This window comes from Ruditapes philippinarum, unplaced genomic scaffold (genome assembly GCF_026571515.1).
Source record: "Ruditapes philippinarum isolate M1 unplaced genomic scaffold, ASM2657151v2 ctg2866_1_1_1_1, whole genome shotgun sequence".
Classification (NCBI taxonomy): Eukaryota; Metazoa; Mollusca; class Bivalvia; order Venerida; family Veneridae; genus Ruditapes; species Ruditapes philippinarum.
In genome coordinates, this window is record NW_026856519.1 from 55,561 (window position 1) to 76,027 (window position 20,467).

General features: G+C 31.4%; 1 pseudogene; it reads right to left on the minus strand.

The window, feature by feature from the left end:
* LOC132746861 (chitin synthase chs-1-like) overlaps positions 1-16,965 on the minus strand; it is a 59,712-nt pseudogene extending 42,747 nt beyond the window's left edge.
* Between the last annotated feature and the right edge of the window lie 3,502 nt (positions 16,966-20,467).

A 20,467-nucleotide genomic window follows, 5' to 3' on the forward strand; every position in this document is an offset into this window, starting at 1 on the left:
TATATACGTAATATCCTTATGGGTATGCTGCAATAGGACTTTATATCCACCAAAGCCCCTCATTTTTATGGGTTCGAATCCCGCCAGAGACTTTTAATTATTTTATGTAAGGAAGCGATCCATTTAGCCTACGAAATGCCTGTGGCATTACTCAGGTACATGTGTGTCCGTGAAATAATACATGGAGGGTTATCTGATGCCTTTTATTCACCAGTAAAGCTGGTAAGTCATTATATGAACTTTACTGTGCTGTGTGCTGGTGCGACGTAAAGCCTAACCAAAAGCAAGAGAATAAAATATAATAATATCCTTGCTCAAAGACCAGTACATAGATTTTCATGTATTTACCTTCACGATTTTTTCATGTAAGGCCATATCTCCTTTCTGACACATATGTACCATATGTTTGACCATATATTTTGTGCTCTCTGTCTTGCCGGCTCCACTTTCCCCGGAAACAATGATGACCTATATACATGTGAACAGGAAAGTACACTTTTTAAAGAACTTATTGCATAGTGCATTTTTTTATATAACAAATTTGATGACTGACAAGTGTAAAGCTACATGATTTTAAATATGTAAAAAAATTGACTTTACTCGACTATAATATACGTTTTATATGTAGCTTCCGAAAATCCTTAATCTTGATTACATTTTTATTAAATTATTTATAGATTTAACACAAAATACTTTTTAAGGCACCGCCATGTCAAGTTATCATCACCCTGAGGGCAAAGCAGGTTTTTTTCTCATTTCTTATTGTGAAACATTCGTATTTTTCATTTCTTATGGTGATATATTCGTAAATAAGGCATATAATCGTATTCTTTTTGCTGTTTTCTAAATCGGGTTTATTCAATTTCTTTAAAACATAATGGTAATTGTAAACCTGATTTTTGTCATTTTCACGCATACGCCTGTATGCTGCTGCGGCGACTTGAAAAATATGTGGCTCTAAATATGTTCCAAATTTGTCAGCATTGTATTTGTCATGGCTCTATAAAACAAAGATTTTATATAATCTGTATGGCTTATTATAAACATCGTATACAATGTGCTTAATAAGCTGTTTTAAGTATTTCGCCTTGGCGAACTTAAGTCAGAGTCCTATTGTTATAAAATTGTCCTGAAAAGTAAGTGACGCCTATTGAAAATATGGTTAAAGGAACGAATTGTCACTGTTTAGATATTCAGTTAAGTGTGACATAATGAACAATATTTACTGCAGAATACTATCATTGAGGATAAACGGTATCACTACCATGTTGTGTAAGCCGTCACAGTTTAATTTGCACAACGCATTGCGATATTACAAGTACTTCTTTCGGTCACTGTAACCTTCTTGGTACCCTACTAGTATATAAATAAACTTATTTGTCCTACTTACCTTCCTCTCTAAAACAGGGTGTGAAATTATTTATCGACTGTGTTTGTTAACACTGTGTTTTATAACATTGTGTTTTAAACACAGTTATCGACAAACTAGTAATCATGAAATTATAGTAATTATGATTGATTGGTAGATTGTGAACAGATATCATGCAATTGAGAAATTGTTAAATGGCATCAAAGTGTTTGTGAAATATGAAGAAATATTGTATAAATTTATGTATCATTTGATTCGTTTTTCCGAAATTAGATGTATATCATTCACACGGTTTGGTATAAATCGTTTGTAAATGAAAAGTGTGAATATAAAATAGAGAAAACCAGAATCCCTAAAGAAGGTCCAACACAACAAAATTGAAAATGTTGCAGACTCGGTTTGATTGAGCCTGTTCATGGACGGTAATGGAAAGTGCAAGTTACCGTCCACGCCCCCTAGCACCGGCTTGAGCAGAATTCATTATTTAACACGAAAATGGTGAAATTTTTGAATTTACAAACATCCGCAGATGTGTTCATACGGCGGTCATCATGGAACCTTCAATGTGACACAGTAGCGCCATTCCATGAAAAGCGGCGTATGGTCCCCAAGTAAAAGAATGCTTTTGCCCTAAACGAGAGAACAATGGGCGGAATAAATAAAATGGAATTTTGAAAGGGGATCTGAGGTTATGAAGCCTGCATATCACAGATAAGACATCAAAAGACAAATTTAAAAAGCAGGCAACAGATCCTAAAGTCGAACTTTCCTTACATGATTACTTAAACAACTTACATTTATTATAAAATATTCATAATTTTTTAGACATGCTCGGTTATCTTGATTTGTTTCAAATACCTTACATTGGTGGAAGCTTTTGCCACCAGCAAGCCTGCAGTTCCGTTCTGTCTGACAAGGGATATAACTGTTGGCTAACTATAATCTTCATCTTCATATCCCCAGAATTGATAATCGACAGTTCCAGAATATGGAGACTCAGTAAGTCCATTAAAGAAATTCAGCAGCATAAGGTAAAAAGGCGCTGTAAAATTAACTTAAATATTACATACCTCGTCGTCATAAATCTTCAGCTGCTTGCAGGGGTTGACAGCAATTAATATATCACTGATATTCGTCTGAAAGAATAAAAATAACAAGGTGAAAGGTCAACAGAGCGGTGAGCAGTGTCAAGTAGACAACAACAAGGCGTATACAAAATTGACCTTTCTTTCTTGAGATATGACAAGGGTTTATTACATAATCTAAGTTTTGCAATGGATCTCAAAACACTTAACATGACATCTACGGTAATATAAAAATTAGTTTTGCAAGGGGTGTCCAAACGCCTTTCACGAAATTTACAAGGGAATTAACATTTTGTTTTGCAAAGGCATGAGAGGTATTAATTAAACCCCAATCGTGAAACATGGAAGGATAACGTGGATGAATCTAAATCCACATGGCTACATAATATAATTTTTCTGATCAGAGTTTCTACTACATACTGGATAATTGTGATATTTATGAAAGAAAAGTTCAAGAATTTTTTTAACAGCAATTTAAGTAATTTGTTTCTCGTAAATAGACCTTATATCATTTATTCTGCTAACATTTTGTAAATTATTGAATTGCACTTTGGTAAAAGGAATTTTTGTATACTTATCAAAGAAACATACTGGCATGTTTGGTATTAAAATTTGCAGCAATGTAATTGATACGACTGTTTACATTCAAACTGAAATTTGATCATTATTACAACTTTGGCTCAGAGGTGAAAATATAAAGTTGCAGATTTGTGGTTTTTGTAAATGGGTATTTTCTTGTATGTTTGTTTTTGTTTTTTTTCTCCCTTTTTTTTTTGGGGGGGGGGGGAAGGGGGCGAGCGAGGGGGGAGCGTTTTGATACGAAAGGTTTTGAACGGAATATCATTCAAACCGAATTCCATATGACGTTACGTCAGTTCAATGGAGTCTCAATCATTTTTGGTCATCCATGAACAAGATGGACGCAAAAAATAAATATTAATTGTCACGTTACTAGACAAAACAGCTCTAAAATATAAAAATTCTGAAACGGTTACTTTTAAATTTTCCCTTTTAAATTTTAAGACTACAAAAGAACTCAATGTAAAAGCATTGCATAGTGAATATTCATTCATATCTTATCAAAAAAAAATAAGTAATTTTTTATCATTGCCAAAATTCCGATATAGATTAACCTTTAAAAATCGGGTTTAAATTACGAGATAAGAACACAAGGCCGTCCAACTCTGTGGTTAATTGTGCGTTTTAAAGACTCTCCCTTACTGTTATTTAATAAAGGGATTTGCATTACATAATCACTGAAATGATTTCAAAGGTTATTATAATTCAACTTATATATATTATAGTGTATTAACGTTAATGTTGCCAGAAAAAGAATAAAAGGAGAATATATTTAAGCTTTGCATATAAAACGATAGCAGGCAAACTATCATGCGTTCATTCGGCCTTCTCAAAGTCACGCTGCAAGTGCTGTTGTATCTGTTAAATGAAGTATCGCTGTCAATGTCTATTGTTGCGTTTTAAAAAAAATTGATAACAATGAATCTTTATTTTCCAATTTAGAATTGAACAGTAAATATTCTATTTGTATTTGAAAGATGACCCTAGCGATGATTCCTTTTCGTTTCATTAACTTAAGCAATATGATCATATTTCTCAAGTATATTTTTTAAATCTAAAAACAGCTGCCAGTAAACGGCCAATCTTGTTTAATGTTAAACATACTTTTGTTTTTGTTTCAATTGATATTTAGTTAATTCTGACTTACTGAGTTATCCATTATGTTTTTTTTTATTTTCAAACTGACTTAAGGGTTAAGTCCCTGTTTGGGAAATAAGCGCAACAGGTGTACTCATATACTCCGAACAGCAGTGTACTGTGAAGTAATAACGGGAATATTGTGTTGTTTTTTACCGGGGTCCAGCTCTTGGAAAAAGTCCCCATTTACCAAGTTTTGCAAATCAATGGAATATTTCTTACATCAGTTAATGTTAAACTATAAAGTGATTCACAATATTATACAAAATTCAACTTCGGTATTCTAAAATAACGAAAAATGTTATGGATGAAAGTTGCAACTTTTGTACTTCAGAAGGTAAGTAAGATACTTCTAGAAATAATATTTAAAGCAATTTGTAAATGTTTTAAAAAAATTGTATTACAAGACCCGACAAAATATTGAAAAGGTAAAAGCAAAAAATAACATTGTTTTCAATTCATTTATTGTTTTGTTACATGCTTCATGTGTTATGTTGTTTTAGCATAGGAGAAGAGTCCGAACAAAACATGATAGAAACATAAGGTATATAAGTAATTAACATTTGTAAAACGGCAATACGTACATGGCAAGTCATTTACAGAGAACAATCACAATACATAAAAAAGATTTTTTATTTTCCCTTTTCGTTCAGTAGGGTAGTTATTTATTTAGTGTAATGATTTTGCAGCATAATTAATATGTATAAATTTAAATTATGTTTGACAACGTGTTCGTTATAGTATGAAAATAACATAAAATGATGTCTATTTCATATAATCATATTTTGACACCTGTCATGCATAACGAACGGGCAAACGAAGTATTTGTTTTTATAAGAGATTTAAACTGATTGTAAAGTTTAATGTGTCGACTGAATTTAACACAATTTTGCAGGGTTTATTTATTTTCTCATTTAAAGGGCCTTAAGTTAAGCGGTCTCACGTGGGGTTTTAGTTACTCACAAAAAGTGTTGATGGATTTATTTCTACTGGAATTAAGCAGTGTTCTCAAGTTTGGATGAATCTTTATCAAGTGATTTTGGATACATTTTACTATGAAATTTGTTGCAATGGCTTGATATACCGAAAGCTAGTGTTGCAGTGTTGTTGTCATTAAGGAAAACGTAAGTGTTAACAATAAATTGTTAATATCATAGATATGAGCTTGGTTTTGTTTTCAATAAATTGAAAGTTTTTGAGCTTTTTCTTATATCTGTGGTACCGATTTGATTTGCGCTCGTTTGCTAATAGATATTTCATGAACGGGAATGGCTAAAGACTTGGGGTTGGTCTCATTTGGAAGCTTAATACAAAGTTTAACGTAAAATAGTGATAAAAGTTTTTTTTAATTATCTGGAGAATTGCTTCTCAGCGTCCCGGTAAATGAACCCCTTGCTCATAGACTCGAATCTGGAGTTTCCGGCTTTCGCTTAAATAATAGTATATTTTTAAATGGGCTCATATTTCTTTTTTTTTGTTGACACATTTAAGATGAACACAGAGATTTTTTTTTATCAATGTGGTATTTTTTTCAGGTCCAATATTCGTACCTGTGAGCGCGACGTGAACGTGAAACGCGAATTTATGACATGTGACGGTGTAACGCGAGCTTGAAACCGATCACTACATCTAGTGATATTTCACGTTCTCGCACGGAGTTCACGGACGAGAAACCACCATGAAAGGTCCTCTGTCTATGCCAGATGTAACAGAAAAATTTATTGAAGCAATTACGAAATTCCCTATTCTGTACAACCAGTACCTAAAGGAGTGCATGGACAATAAAAGAATTCTGGAAAATGTTTAAATCAAAAAATAATTCTGACTTTGACATACATGATTTCTATAAACATTTCAAATAATTGACCTCAGAATTAAAAATGTATGAGGATGTAGATTATATAGATTTTTTAAATGATTTTGATTCTCATGTTTCTGCTGACTCATCGTTTTGAGAATTAAATGAAGCGTTAATATTGACATATTTTCTAACCAACAAAAATGGACGAAACAATTGTTTTCACGCTAACCTCTAACCGGATGAATGGAATAGTGTGAGCGTGAAAACTCACGCCTCACGTTCAAGATTCACGCTCACGCTAAACGTTCGCGCTCCCGTATGAATGGAATACTGGCCTTATTGTATGTTTTGTTTATGTTTTTGTCTTCTAATTTATTTAAGTTATATTTTTTCAAAGGTCGATCAATGTAGTTCCGTGTAGGATTGTTATAGGATCCCAATGACCTGAGCTGTTACAAAAAGAAAATTATATTAAACCCGAGGAAACTTTTTCCCCTGACGAAGTGAACAACATTTTGTTTAATATCAAACTTCCAAACATGGAAACGCTCTACCCTTCGGAATTCTTGAAAAAGGCGTTTTAGAAAAATAAAAAGTTAAATGTTGATGCTGCCCATAAAAGACGCCGCCAAATGATGTGAACAGTCACATGCAATCTTGAAAATCGTTTTTTTTTACAGTTAAATATCCGAAGTACTAATCAATGTTCTCTATGTTCTAAGTAAGTGCACGTTGTTTAATAATTAAGTTGCATATTTTTGTGAAAAATGTGAAAATGCCATGTCTGAAATTCTGAATTGTTTGTCTGTTGCGACAAAGATAGAAAGGTCTGTTTTTTAGATAACAAGTAAAATTTAAATGATTGATGTACTTAAAATGAATTAAAGTCTAAGACAGAGGTAACGAAAAATATCTTCGTTGCGCCGAGTGCAGTTAAATATTAATGTTAATTGCATAATGTTGGAATGATTTTGCGGACGAACTGTTCTGTTATTTTATAAAAAGCAAAAATATGTCTGTAATGTCAAATTATAGTTATGAATAAATTGTTTCATATAATTGTTACGTATTGTTTTCTCATTAACAAAAAAAATTAATTTACTTGATTAAACACAAGCCTGGAATCTAGGTATAGAACCACAGAATGTAAAAAAAATCTAGAGAGCAATTGTCACAGAATCCTTCAAAATAACCTATTGTAAATATTTGTGATACATTTTAAAATAAACGTACTTTTTCACCCAGTTAATCTGATTTATAACTCAACTGTTAACTATTTTCATGAATTAACACACCTTTCGCCTGTTTGCAAAAAAAAATCCATATCGCGTAAAAATCTCCGTTGCGTATTTTAGTCATACCCCTTGTTCCTTGCCCGAATTTGGTTCCCGTCATTAGACTCTGAAACTTGATGATTGAGCTAAGCGTACTTTCTTTACGGTTAAGAGAGAGAACCTCCTCTCTGATAGTTGGTGTGGTTTAGGCTTTGTAACTTGCAACTTAATGTTGTAGGGAAATGATATTGAGTTGTCAGGGTTCTCTTCCCTCCGTCAACGAAGATTAAATGCTAGCATACAGAGCATCCTATTAAATTTTGCGACAATTTAAGGCAGAGCCGTACTTCAACAGAGGCGGAGCAAATGAAGTGAGTGACACTGCCTCAGCCGCTACCTCTTGGTGGATTTTTTAAATTTGTATATCGATTTTTGTCGACAGTAGTGGAGTCAAAGGGCAAGGGATGGAGCGAAAGGTCGATTGTTGGGCGCAAGGCGATATTGAGCGTAGTCTACGAATTTCTATTAAGAAAATCTTTTAAAGTTAAAATGGACGTACTAAAATGTGAAGTTGGATAAATATGATTATATATAAGGAAAAATCTACTATAACTAGGTCTATCAACTATTGATAATTTTAGTCCGTACACCGACTGAGCATTACGTTTGTTTTGTTCATAGATACTCTGTGAATAAACAAACAAAATTTTACAGATATTATTGTAACTTTTTTTTTCTTTAACCAAGATTTGTACTGACTATATTCAGTTTATGATTGTAAAGTAAACAGTTTTATATACGCTTTGAGAGGAATATAATAAACTTAACAACAATCCTAGATAAGAGAGGAAGTATCTTGAAACATAACTGAAACACGTGCTATATCCTTAGAACGACTGACACTTTGTCAACCATTTTCATAGAGATTCCCCACGTTTCAAAAGTCTTTCAATTTCATGAAAACGTGGCTTATTTGTGTTAAATTTATCAATTACAGAAAGTCGTAGTAAAATAAACTCTGTAGTAGTGATCCATCAAATGTGCCCCGAACATTGCATAGTTTTGTCTCTGTTCTGCACCTTGAATATCTAAATTTTCGAAAAACATAACATTTTTGCAGGAACAATCCCGTTACACGTACTTGCTCAGAAACATTTGTTCGCGGTAGAACTGAAATATTCGATTTTGTCGAATTTGCACGGACACACGTTTTAAACTGACATAACCGTGTCAAAAATCATGATTGACCTCGAATAAGCGGCATCCTGTATTACGCAATGCATATGATTAAATGATCGGGCCTCATTCAAATTTGGAATCTAAATAATGGAATCTATACGGCAGCCATAGTTGACACATTCGCAATTACATTTATTACCTTATATAGTCGTTGAAGGGTTTTAACCCTTAATTATTTGTCTTTATAGGGTACATATACACGTATATCTCGTTCTCAACACTTGATCATGTACATTTTAACTTCTATATATAGATTTTATATATAAAGAGTAATAGACAACGCTCCTCCTAATACACCAAATTACACTAAATTAATATCGACTTTCGCTAAACATCGAACTTTTCGTTCCATCTCTTGCCTTTTGACTCCGCTTCTTTCGAAAAATATCGATTTACAAATTTAAGAACTCCTTCAGAAGTAATTTATGTTGCGCGAAGGACACGTTCTTATTACAGGTTGATATTTGTAATACACATTTTTAAAAAAATCCAAAGGGTAGAGCATTTTAATGGTTGGGAAGTTCAATATTCTACAAATTGTCGTTCACTTTGTCAGGGAAAAAAGTTTTCCAGCATAGATCATTGGAAACCTAAAACAACCCTACACGGAACTAAATTGTCTATTTTTAGGAAAAATACAACTTAAATGAATAACAAGACAAAAACATAAACAATACTTACTTTAAAATAGAGTGACATAAGAATCCCTAAAGAAAGCCCAACATGACACAATTGAAAATGTTGCAGGCTCGGTTTGATTGAGCCTGTTCATGGACGGTACTGTCAAGTGCAAACTACCGTCCACGCCCACTAGCACCGGCTTAAGTAGAATTCAACATTCAACATAAACCGGTAAAATTTAGAATTTTAAAACATCCGCAGATGTGTTCATATGGCGGTTATCATGGAACCTTCAATGTGACATGTAAGCCGTTTAAATAGGTCTTCCGCTCTATCTCGGTAATGTTTTTCGCACCACAATTTTGAAGTGGAACACATTTGCCGGGCGTGACTCTCTTTGTGAAAGATTTTTGTTATTCAATATCAAATTTCAAACTGATGAAGGGCTAATTCTCAAGAAAGTTTAAACTTGAACGTTTATTATTCTGAAATGATTTTAATACCAATCGTGACAAAATGTTTTATACATATTTCTAGATAGTTTTGATGTAAAACGAGTAAAGGTATGATAAAATGTTCTTTTTCTTCTTCTTTTCCTTCTACATATTATCTGAGTGGATGGTCTTTCAAAATATAATGTCAGTTTGACTTAATCTGCTATTTTCAAAAATGGGTCAAATTTAAGGTGTATTGAAAAAGAAAAGAAAAGGAGTGACAACCGCCATTTACCGCAAGTTACACCCTTTGATATGCTTCATCTTTATAACTCTCAAAATCCAGGTAACATTTCTCCCATAAGAAATGACCCTTTAACCTAAATTTATTTATTCCTTTATATGTGTAGGGGTCTAAGTGTCATGGATTAAGGTGTCGTAGGGGTCGAGGTGTCGAAGAGTCGATATGTCATAGAGTCGTACATAGACCCATATAACGGTTTCAATAAACTTGAAAAATAATTCAGTATCAAAATGTTTTCTTGTTTTGTAACATAATGCTATGACATATGTTTATTTAAAGTTTAACAGTAATCGACCAATGAAAACATTCGAATTATACGTATTCATGGTAATCCATATTTTGAATAAACTTTGATAAATATGAATGCCTTAGTTTGTGTAATATTTAGAGGTTGGCTTTGGATTTGAACATGAGATATGTGGAGATAAGACAATGCAATAAACAGACAATGAATTTTTGTATATGTCCAGTACATTAAGAGATGTGGAAATCAAAAACATATTTTCTTTCCCTTTTCTTTCGATGACTGACCAAACATTTATACAGAAGCTTAAGTGTACTCACATAAATAAGGTCACGATCATATCTCGCCTTCAGACACTTTTGGATGCTTTCAATAGACAAATCGTCCATGCGAGACAGATCATGTTGAAGCATCTCTGTCATCGCCATTCTGATTGGTCAGTTATCTGTACCGCGAACTGGTTAAAACGAACGGACAACCTGGTGCGATTAACTAATTTATGTTTGTACTCTGTGCATTACGAAGCTGAAATAAATAGAAACGAACGTTAATTTCCTGAAATATTTTGCAATAGTTTAACATTGAATATAATTGTTATTCATCAATATGTGCTCATTATAAGTTAAGATAAATTTGTCTAATTATAAAAAAGCTGATTACTTCACATATAAGCTTACACCAATTAAAAATAAAAAAGGTTATTTCACATTGAAGAAGCGTTTATCTGTGTTTTAGTTATTTTTATTTACTCGGATTTTGTCTATAATATAACAAAAGAATTGTTAAGTGAATAGTTATATATTTGTACCGATATTGTATAACACAATGATCAAAATGCGTTGTATTTCAATGACATTTAAGATTTTTAAACCAAATACTACTCTGGATAAAGAGATTTTTAAGTTGACGACTCTAGAAGTTTCAAATTACATGATTTTTCCTTTTTCCTTGTTCCTGTATCATATATATTCATACAATTTGTACAATCTGTGCATATAAGGTCTCGATTACATCAGTTTAACAAAAGAAAAAAAATATTAAAAATTGTTTTCCCCCATTCAAACTTTATACGAATTAATGCTTTTGGTTAATGGCAAATAAAAAAAATAACTGCTAATAGTAACGTATAAACGAATAAGACTACAGTTGATAGGTAAAATGGAATTAATTTCTATGAAAATCGGCTACAGTCGCTTTGTAATTTATCTTAATAATGTAAAAAATAACAGATTCTATCGAGGCACCCAGTGCAGACCAAGATCAGCCGATACAGTCATGTTAACAGGGTATACAGGGTAAAGGTATAGCGAACAGTGTGTTTAATGTGTTTTCTTTGTGATTGTTTTATCCAAATTAAAACTGCGTATCATTCGGCTAAAAAGCAGCCGGGACTTATTTGATTTTGAGTAAAACGCATGATTTACTATGGCAAAGCACGATTAGTTCTTTTCGAGTATTAAACATTATTGCAAAATAAATAAATATATTCACATATTTATGCTAAACATTTCAGTGCCCAATTTTTGTTTTCAATTTATTGAAAACATTGGTTCTTTACATTTTTGCCAATTTGACGAGAAATCCTTTTATATCTCAGTAAAAAAAATAATGGACAGCCGGTTGATTAACTATAATGTGGTAGCTTTTTGAGACTGAATAATTTAGAGCACAGAAAATGATGACGAATCAAATTCAGCTTAAAACAGGTTTTCCTTTTTTTACAACGGGTGCGGTGGAAAACTGCATCAGAGCAGGGACCGTTTATGTTTATCGCATATTCCAGATCGGTGTTAGCAATTAATTTTATATTTTTCCCTTTATTTTCGCTATTACCCGTTCAGACCTATTTTCGAATGTATACCCGCGTTAAAAAGATACACATCGACTTAAGAAGTGAAACGACGAAACCACTGCGCTGAATACCAGTGTGACGTTACTGAATTTCCTTATGTGTGAGAACGCTTCCCCTTAATTATGCATTCCCGAAAATATATGTTTAGCATAAATGCACTTTGTAAACTCAGGAGTCAGCTTCTTACTTAGAAAAAAAAATAGTTTCTTTACGTCAATTCTTTTGTTAGTGCAAATTTGGAGGTCTACATGAATTTCAAGATAATTGCTTTTTTATTATTTATGCTATTTTGTTGATAATGTTTTTATAATGTGAATAGTGATTGTATTTTGTTAAAGGGACAATTAAACTAAAAGTTGAGCTAACCAAAATTCCTTCTTGGGCAATACTAAATTTATATAGGCCTAAATAGGATTATAAACAGGCCTCCATTTACAGAAGCTGTAAAAAATACATGTACCTTTAAAGATATGTATGGGCAAGAGCTTGTATTAAGACGACCATCAAACTTATCTTATCAAACTCTTACCTATATCGCTGCAAATTGCCTCTTACAACTCGATATCAGATAAAAACTGAGAAAGTGTCAACATTTTAATTAAGCATCAAATTGTTTCCCCCCAGCAGTTACGTACAAACACGCTGCCTTTGGTCTACATGTAGATGGGGTTATTTAATCTTGCATGTAAAACGATGAGTATTCACATCATAATATGCAGTTTATTTCTGAATATAAAGTTATGCTTACTTTTTCTAGAAAATATAAACAGTTAGCAATTTATAACAGACATTTTTCTTAGAGTTAAAAGGATATCTATAATTACAGTGTTCTAAATTAGCAGTAGTACGATAGCCCGAAACAACCAAATTGTTCCTTGGGCTACCAATATTTTGCAGATACAAGCTCGACCGGGCTAACATATTTTCAGAGGCAATATAAACAACTATTTTAGTGTGGTGCTCCAATCTTTCCTTAGTCTCACTCATAACGTAATTGATAGTAAACAAATGTAATACATGCTCCAGCAAGTGATTACACACAATTATAAATGTTCATTTGATGAAATATCATCATCACTCTATTTACTATTGAATAAAATATATGTAAGTGGAGAATATCAATTTCGTTTGGGAAAGGTATAATAGTACCAAATTTAAAGAGCTGAAATATAGAACATGCAAAAGAATTACAGTGGTATTACATTGATAAATATTATTTCAAAAATCTACTCACAAGTTCTTCTGAATCTCGTATAATAACTGAATGGTCCAAAAAATATAATTGAAAATCAATACGGCTTCCAAAAAGATAAATCCACAGTCGATTGTATATTTCTTTTGAATTCCGTTATTACGAAAACACTCTCTCATTGGAAGAAACGTTACTCAGCCTTTGTCGATTTTGAAAAATGTTTTGAAAAGTTAGAAGATCATATATATTCATCAAACTTTTCCAAGAAAATATCAGCTGTAGACTTGTTAAGGCGATCCAAAGCATGAACATGTCTGTAAAAGCGGCAATTTAAATTTAATACAAAAATTCTGTATCCACCTTTTTCGAATCTAACATAGGTGCAAAAGAAGTGGATCCCAGCTTTAGCTTACCTTTTCTCTATTTCGTGAATAATTTAGTTAATAATATAAATACTAATTTTGAAGGATTGATTATTATCGGTATAATAAACTTTTTTGTTACTTTGTTTGCAGACGACGAAGTATTTTTTTAGCACGCACCGGAAGCATTACAGTCAATGCTTAATGACTTACAACTCTATTGTTTCAATTTGGGTATGACAATCAATACAAAAAAGACAAAAATAATGATTCTTGAACAAGGAAGATATTCTTCTTACGATTTCAGGCTAAATAACGGATCAATAGAAATTGTAACACAACTAAAACATTTAGGAGTGACTCTATTCAAGAACGGTCATTGGAATTGCACCCAAAAAACTCTTGCGTACGCTCTCAATAAGCTTTTTCGTATTCAATCACTTATAACTAAAGTCGTGGATAAATGCAAGCTTTTCGATAGTCTTGATAGGTATATTCTTAATTATGGGGCAGAAGTATTTGGATATGACAAAGCAAAGAATATTGAATTAGTTCATTGTAAATTTTAACGAATAGTACTAAATGTTAGGAAGTCAACACTTTTAGAGGGTTTGACGGGGAGCTTGACCGAAATCCAATGAGAAATCAAAGAAAAATATTCTTGTTGTATTGACTTAAGATTATAAATCTCGAGGAAAATTGTTAACTTAAGCGAATGTACAAGATCCTTAAAATTGATGCTGACAACGAAAATTCATATGGAGGAAAAAATTGGGTCTACCATATCAAATCTATTCATCAGGAGATAGGGATGTAATATTTATGATTAACTCATTCTGCTACTAAAAATAATTTCATTTCTATAAAAAACAGAATTGTGGACATATATTAACAAGACTTGTATCTTAACAGAAAAATAAGTAAATCAAGTAGATTATCTTCCTATTGTATTTTTAAAAATGAATTTAATCAATTTAATCAAGACTTATATCTAAGTGTTATAAATACGAATGAATTTAGACTGTCAGCAAATAATCTTGCCAAAGAACGCCTAGGGAAGAAAGAAAATGCCAAAAATTGTAACATGAATGTAATTGAAAATGACTTTTATTCCCTCCTTATATGTCCAAATTGTTATAACCTAAGGAAACAATGTATAAAACAATATTTTTGTAGGTTTCCTACTATTAAAATGTCGGTGACAAGTAGAAATCCTAAAGAAAATATTAATTTATCAAAATGTTCATATTTTGCATTTCAAAAAAGCGAGGTATAAAATATTTAGAATGAAATAAAAGGAAAATATGCAACTTTTAAGAGATTTATTTATTGTTCTGTTCTGTATTAAAATGTTGTATTGTACCATTCTTCTGCCAATTGTTAAATATTGTACAATGTTTGTAATACGTTTATCCCTTTTCATAATTATGAAACTGAAAGTATATTGGCTATATTTATGCTCATGCTATTTTATGCCAAATAAACTTTGTGTTCATATGTTAACGCTGCAAAAACCTCTATTTTCTTTTTATTGTTCTTGAAGAAATTTGTTAAGAACTTAAAAATATATTGACGAACATTATTTTGGACATGTCAAATAAATATCAGTAAACTTTGACTTCTAAAATGTTACATGGAAAACGGAAACTTTTCCCAAAAATAACAATTGTTGAAATATTGCTTTAAAATGCCTGTTTGAATAGCCGATGAAAATCAATCTTAAAATATTCAAGAAATATTTAATGTCATATAATTAAAATCATTAACAACTAGAATTTTTGAATTATTCTGCAGAAAACTGACAAATTTTTATTTGTCACATATTTTTGCGATGCAGCTTTTTAAAATTAAAAATGTCACCAAAGGGAAGCTCTGTATTGCTAATAGGTGTAAAATAACAATTTAAATAAAGTTTATTTAAATTTATTTTTTGAATTAAAATTGCTTAGGATATTGTTTATATCATTTAAGACAGAGATATTTACCAGTTTGTGTTGGTCACACACAAATTATATTTATTGAGGGAAGGTGGGTGGTGAAGTGAATCATGTAGTGTTCGAATGTTTTTAATTACTTTTTAGTGTTTCCCATTTTGATTACATTACTTTTAAGTATTTTACTTAATTAGCTTTTTCTCTGTCCAAACTCTGGCACTCCTCCCTCCCTTACTCTGCTTACTTATCATTCATGAAAACTGCTTAACTTAATCTGTATTAGACATACTTCTGGCTCTTAATAATAGAGAATGAATTGTTACAAATTATAATTATTTATTTCACATTTACTTCACACTGGAAGAATTAATTTTGAACCATGCCATTTGAAGCATGTCAATGTGTTATTTGTTTCTTCTTACAAGCAAAGGTGTCAGAAAATGTTAACCTACATGTCTTATGGTGCAATTGTAATATTAAAAGGTTTTTATGTTGGGGTAGAGAAATGTATTTTGTGTAAATGAATAATTATACCTATCCGGTAGCCCGACTCAAATCCGAATTTCGTACAATAAAGTTACTGTGTATTTATTGCCTTTGCGTGCTCCGCGTGTATTATCTATGTAATAAATTTGAGTGTATCTTCACATTGCTACAGTGTTATCAACTAAAACACCTGACCTCGCCTACTGAAAGTCTGCTAACCACATTTAATCATTTATCACTATAAGCACTGGTCTCTTCATGGAAAAAAGTCGGCTACAATAATTTCTGCCGAGTACGAGCCAAGTGCAGTTTTATGGGTAAGTGTTTGGAAAGACTCCCTGTGGTCGTCTTAATTGAAGCTCTTACCCATACCTACGGACAGCGCCATTTTGATATCAGGAAGTTTCACTTTAAGTTTCACTAATGAGCAATTTTTGTAGTTAAGTGTGGCCAGAAACATAATTCCAAATATTTCAAAATACCGTATCTGTGTTATTACTAAATTTGATCGGGCCTACCGTACGAATATGTCCCCTGTCCCCTTATCATGCTTATATGCAAAATATTCTCATTTGAAGCTAGGCTTTAATGTATTGAAAATAATGTAACGCTCTTACTGTTATTTGCATAATTTTCAGGACACACATAATTTTCTGTATGATGATCAATAAACTAAACAATAGTTGAAATGAGACACAATCTGTGGCATCTATTTTGAGCAATAAAAAGGGAAACTAAAGAAAAAAAGAGCATAAATTTGTAATCAACAGTATAACATATTAAGTCAAGAAAAAACACACATTTAATTTGGTAAAAATCTAATGATTTATTTTAATCGTTAGATTGGTTCGTGTGTTTAATTCAGAAGTAGTATAGTAAATATTTAAAAAATTACCTGCTCCAGTTCAATTCAGTCAAAAGTCCTTGTCAATTAAAGTTTTTAAACATTTATTTTAGCTTCCAATCTAACTACTAGTCAAAATAATTAATAAAGAGATGCGTATTTCGCTAGGTGTGACGCAGGAATGCGAAAACTATCTTGCCATTAATCTATTTAACGATTTACACTTCAAGGCGCCAATTCAACACTGTAAAAATTCATTCGCCAGGGCTTTTAATCTTTTGTTTAATGCAATCCCAAATGTATTTAATAATTGGAATACCCGTTACAAAATGTCCTGAAAAGACAAAAGAAATAATATGCATATTTTGCAATCATGGCACTGCGTGTTTAATATATTTTAATACAGTTGCCAATTCTTTATATAATAATAAAGCCTCCAATCTCAACCTTATTGCTATATTACAGTCTTTTTTTAAATGATGAAAGCTCAAGTGTCTTATTTACACATTAAAACTATAATACTTCAAATTTGAAAGAATATTTCATTTAAGGATAAAACAAAATGGGATTAATTATCAAATTCACTCTTTTAAGATATTAACCGCTTGAAAATGAAACCTTTCTAAATATAGGAGAAATTCGTACAAATGGTGTGTGAAAATTACTGGGTGAGGTTTGAAAATGTCAATATCTCATGACTAAAGGAATCATCGTTTCTCCACAATATTTTAGATGTTTAATAAATATAACCAATTACAAATAGTGTACTACAAATTGTTATTATAATATATTTTTCCATAAAGTTATCAAACGGTTCAGCGCAACACGTTTCACATCTAGCAATACTTATCATACCATTCATTTATAATATTGATTTATGATATCTAAGTTTAAGGAGATATACTTGTTTGAGTGGTTAAAATCAAGAGAACTAAAAACATAAGATTTAAAATTCTGACAAAGGCCCAGCGATGCATTAGAAATGCAAAATCTGCAAAAGATAATAAATGACGAGTAAAATCAAAATCGGTTCCTTACCCGATTTAGGTGCAACGTGCTGAAGTGCTTTTCATTTTTGGGTCATTTTGCACTATAACAATGATATTGGTTAAAGAAGCGGAGTGAGGGCATTATCTGTAATTTTTGACTCGAGCTATTAGCCTAAACCTTCATCAAATGTTATAAAATCTCTTATACATTTACATGTAGTCCAATCATGTAAAAAGAGAAGTTCAGTCTAGTCCCTTTAAAATGAATCATGCGCCTCTCACATTTGACAGTTTGAATATCCTGTTCTTCTTTGGGGTGTGTTAGGCTCTTGAGAGTGTGCTACATTGATCAACTGAGTCACGATTTAACCTTTTATAATGCTGGTTTGACATAAAATCAAAACAATGTAGGCTTCACTATATACCGAGATTTTTTAACACGGAAGTGCAATATCAAATGATTATAAGGTACAACATAATTTTCAATTTGCAAATATAAGTTACAATACAGGAATAAATTATTTTTCTGTGTATGATATTTTATTTCAATTGTTCTAACGCTGCATACAAGATTTATAGACATAAGTGATCAAATATTTGCATATTTTGATAATGTTTAAATCACATAATAGTATTACATTTACAAAGGTAGATCATCATGTATAATACAGTTATAAAGTTGCAGTTTTTTTATTTTTAGTTGTATTTTACTTATAGTAAAAAATAATCATAACAACACATCAAAGACATTTGTGCATCAGATATAGATTTTTCATATACGACAGTAGTAGGGCATATTCATACAACATGCATAACCATCACTTTGTAAAAAAGAAATACTTTAGGTGTAGATAGATCCTACATGTGATAAAAGAATGAAATTTGATAATGAACATTGCATTCAATAATATACAATTTAACCCTGAATACGCTAAATATCAAACATTGACTTGTGTTTCTTTCAAAATGAACCACACTAGTCACCATTTTTAGGATTTTTTTTCAGTACTGCCTCTATAGCGAACTGTGCAGGCCATGATTTTGTTTTGCACTAAGTTTTTTATCGTGTTGAATCATGTCACTACAGATGTAGTTTCGTTTTGTTTATTGGGATCAGTTCAGTTCATATACAAAGAGCATAACACATTATATAAATTAAAAATACAAAAGTCGCTATGATGAACCACATGCAATATATCTCAGTGGACACCTTATATTTTGAAATTACATGTGGCGAACATTTTATAATAAAGTTATCTATTACAAAAGAAAAATGCGTATCATGAACAGTATGGAAAAGAATAACAAAGAAAATATTCGAAAATCATTGTCAGAGATAGTTTAATCCAGTTTTTTAATTCATAGTATATTCTAGAGGTGCCTACAACAGAATCGTTCAGTTGATAACAAAGCGACGATAATAAAGTCTCTATATATAAGTGGCAAAAATATAATGTTAAGAATTGCCATTTTAACATTTTTCATTCATTAATGAAATATACTTTATAATAATTTTGACACGTATTTATATTCTGTATCTTAAATATATTTTGATAAAAAATTTCGTGTGTTTCGTATGGGTTGAAAATTGACCCGCTTATATAAATACTGATTGACTGGAATGCGCGTGTAAGAAAAGGCACTATATCGTGTGTGATCATATTATTGACTTTCTGAAAGATGACAGTAAAATGCCTGATACACTGTGCTAGATACTTATACATACGGCCCGAAACTGACAGATCCCTACCCTCACCTTTTATAGGTGAAGACTTATTTGCGAAGAGTCTACCAAATAAGTTGAATGAATACAAGTATATGCGTAAATCTAAATTTAAGAAGAATGCACAAAATAGATTTAAAATAAATGAAGGAAAAATATTGCAAAACTAGTTAAGAATAATCTTAGAAATTTCTAGCAAACCTTGAATAATACATGTAAAAGTAAATCATCGCAATCACAGACATTAACAATGAATGATTTATATAGCCATTTTAGAACTCTTTTTGGTGTTGCATCGCAATCTAGAAATGAAGAAAATATGAGAACCATACAGACGAGAATTAAGATAAAACTTAAGTGAAACTGAAATTTGAACCGCTGTATTTTCACAAAAAATAATAAATCTCCAGGGATGGACACTTTTATCAGCGAAATGCTTAAGTCATAACATTATAATAGCACAACAATCTTTATTTCTCTCAATACATGTATGCATGCAAATATGAGGAATTAACAATAAATGATATAAACATACGAGGCTCAAAAAGAGTGACAAAAAAACATGCTAATCAATAATTACAAAATTAGAACTAATGTACTATAAATAACATAAGTATTTGCCGTGAATAGTTAAGTTCTCATCTTTTGAATAATACATTTAACACATTTACAAAATTTGAGAACTTCAGATTTGTGTTTAGTACACATACTATCTTTTAGTTTAGAAATGTTTGGTCGTTGATAATATACCTTTTAAAAAAGTTTTTTTGTAAATGAGCCGTATTGTATTTTATTGTATTTGAATAACAAAAGATTTAACCACAAGCACTGACATGTGCTCTTTTGTTAACAAATATGTTGTAATGAATTATTTTTTATTGTATCCACTAATCTGATAATTAGAATAAGACAGATCAGGGATTTATGCACTTATTGACTTGAGCAAGTCTTTGTCATTAAAAAATAGATAATGGCAGATTAGCGAGCAATTATGAAGG